We start from the raw sequence: 2500 nt of genomic DNA on the forward strand, positions 1-2500 counted from the left end.
CGAGCGCCGCCGGTCCGTCGCAAGGCGTGTCACTGGTTGCGTTCGCCTCACCTTCGGTTCTCCGTCGGTGCTCTTGACTGAGTGTCGGCGGTGGCCGATAAGTTTACTTTGAAAAAATTAGAGTGTTCAAAGCAGGCTGTTCGCCTGCATAGTGTTGCATGGAATAATGGAATAGGACCTCGGTTCTATTTTGTTGGTTTTCGGAGCACGAGGTAATGATTAAGAGGGACAGACGGGGGCGTCCGTACTCTGCCGTTAGAGGTGAAATTCTTGGATCGGCGGAAGACGAACTACTGCGAAAGCATTCGCCAAGAATGTTTTCTTTAATCAAGAGCGAAAGTCAGAGGTTCGAAGACGATCAGATACCGTCCTAGTTCTGACTATAAACGATGCCAACTAGCGATCGGGAGGCGTTACCATGACGACCTTTCCGGCAGCTTCCGGGAAACCAAAGTCTTTGGGTTCCGGGGGAAGTATGGTTGCAAAGCTGAAACTTAAAGGAATTGACGGAAGGGCACCACCAGGAGTGGAGCCTGCGGCTTAATTTGACTCAACACGGGGAAACTCACCCGGCCCGGACACAGGTAGGATTGACAGATTGAGAGCTCTTTCTTGATTCTGTGGGTGGTGGTGCATGGCCGTTCTTAGTTGGTGGAGCGATTTGTCTGGTTAATTCCGATAACGAACGAGACTCTGGCATGCTAAATAGTTACGCGACCTTCTCGGTCGGCGTCTAACTTCTTAGAGGGACTAGTGGCGTTTAGCCACACGAGATTGAGCAATAACAGGTCTGTGATGCCCTTAGATGTCCGGGGCCGCACGCGCGCTACACTGAGTGAAGCAGCGAGTGTCTAACCTAGGCCGAAAGGTCCGGGTAACCCGTTGAACCTCATTCGTGATTGGGATAGGGACTTGCAATTGTTTCCCTTGAACGAGGAATTCCCAGTAAGCGCAAGTCATCAACTTGCGTTGATTACGTCCCTGCCCTTTGTACACACCGCCCGTCGCTACTACCGATTGAATGGTTTAGTGAGATCCTTGGATCGGCCCCGTCGCGGCTGGCAACGGCCGCGTCGGCGTGTCGAGAAGACGATCAAACTTGATCATTTAGAGGAAGTAAAAGTCGTAACAAGGTTTCCGTAGGTGAACCTGCGGAAGGATCATTACCGAAGGTGGTGGTAGGCCCCGGCCGACCGCGCACTGAATTGTCTTTGGGTGCCGCCGAGAGGGCGGCCGTCAATCGGGGTTCCGCCCCGTGCGACACGCGTAACACGTTGGCATAGCAAGGCAGCCGAGTGCGATGGTGGCTTCTGGGCACCGCGCTCGATGTGCCGCCGGCCCAGCCCGGCGGTCGCTCGGCGCCGTTTGTTGGTGTTTTTGTGCAGTTGTTGTCGGTGGTGGTTTTGTGGTCGATCCCACAGTGTGACGTCCGCGCGCTTCGGCGCCGGGCGAAACGTCGAGGACGACTCTTAACGGTGGATCACTCGGCTCGCGAGTCGATGAAGGACGCAGCCAAGTGCGAGAAGTAATGTGAATTGCAGAACACATTGAACGTCGACCTTCTGAACGCGAATTGCGGTCTCGGGTCAATCCCGGGACCGCGTCTGCCTCAGGGTCGCGTTCGTCCTCACCCGAGGGCCGTCGCCTGGCCTCTGCGAAGACGGCCGGGCGTCGCCCCAAGTTGAAGCGGTCGCCGAGCTTTCTCGGCGCGACCGCGTGTCCCGTACACCGCCGGCCCCTCGACGTGTTCAACTACGTTCGAGGGGCGGGTCCAGGTCGGTCGGTCCGGTCACGAGATCAAGACCGACCGTGGGCCAAGGCGGCGACGGTACGCGCTCGGTCGGCGCCGGCGGCGACGACTTGCGATGCCAGCGGGCCGTGTAAGAAACGGCCCGCTTGACACATACGACCTGAGTTCAGGCGAGAGCACCCGCTGAATTTAAGCATATTATTAAGCGGAGGAAAAGAAACCAACAGGGATTCCCTGAGTAACGGCGAGTGAACCGGGAAGAGTCCAGCGTCGAATCTGCGCGCTTTTCGAGCGCGCCGAGTTGTGACGTACGGAAGTCCCAGTGCGGCTGACGGCGAGCGCCGGTGTCCTTCTGATCGAGGCCTCGTCCCACGGCGGGTGTTAGGCCCATAGGGGCGCTTGCCTTGGCCGCTTCGGGTCTTCTCGGAGTCGGGTTGTTTGGGAATGCAGCCCAAAGCGGGTGGTAAACTCCACCTAAGACTAAATACGGTCGCGAGACCGATAGCGGACAAGTACCGTGAGGGAAAGTTGAAAAGCACTTTGAAGAGAGAGTTCAAGAGTACGTGAAACCGTTGAGAGGCAAACGGGAGGGCCCGTCAGGTCGCCGGCTCGCTTTCAGTTGGGTGCGGGGGCGCGCCGTCTCGGTTCGCGGACGCTTAAGGCGCCGCTGCCGAGTCGGCTCGCGCACCGTCTCAGCGCACTAGCGACCGGCGCGGGTCACGACCGGTTTGCCGTCGGTCTAAGTCCCCG

General features: G+C 58.0%; 2 non-coding genes and 1 pseudogene across 2 annotated transcripts in view; all 3 read left to right on the forward strand.

Annotated features, from left to right (window-relative positions):
* LOC144419459 (small subunit ribosomal RNA) overlaps positions 1–1166 on the forward strand; it is a 1810-nt gene extending 644 nt beyond the window's left edge. The window contains exon 1 of the ribosomal RNA XR_013474079.1: positions 1–1166. This exon is cut by the window's left edge and continues 644 nt beyond it. This is a non-coding gene — a ribosomal RNA (small subunit ribosomal RNA).
* Positions 1167–1464: 298 nt separating this feature from the next.
* LOC144419464 (5.8S ribosomal RNA) lies at positions 1465–1618 on the forward strand. Its single transcript, XR_013474080.1, has one exon. It is a non-coding gene; the product is annotated as a 5.8S ribosomal RNA (ribosomal RNA).
* Positions 1619–1906: 288 nt separating this feature from the next.
* Positions 1907–2500, forward strand: part of LOC144419461 (large subunit ribosomal RNA) — a 3695-nt pseudogene continuing 3101 nt past the window's right edge.

The sequence above is a fragment of the Styela clava genome, unplaced genomic scaffold, assembly GCF_964204865.1.
Source record: "Styela clava unplaced genomic scaffold, kaStyClav1.hap1.2 HAP1_SCAFFOLD_215, whole genome shotgun sequence".
Taxonomy (NCBI): domain Eukaryota; kingdom Metazoa; phylum Chordata; class Ascidiacea; order Stolidobranchia; family Styelidae; genus Styela; species Styela clava.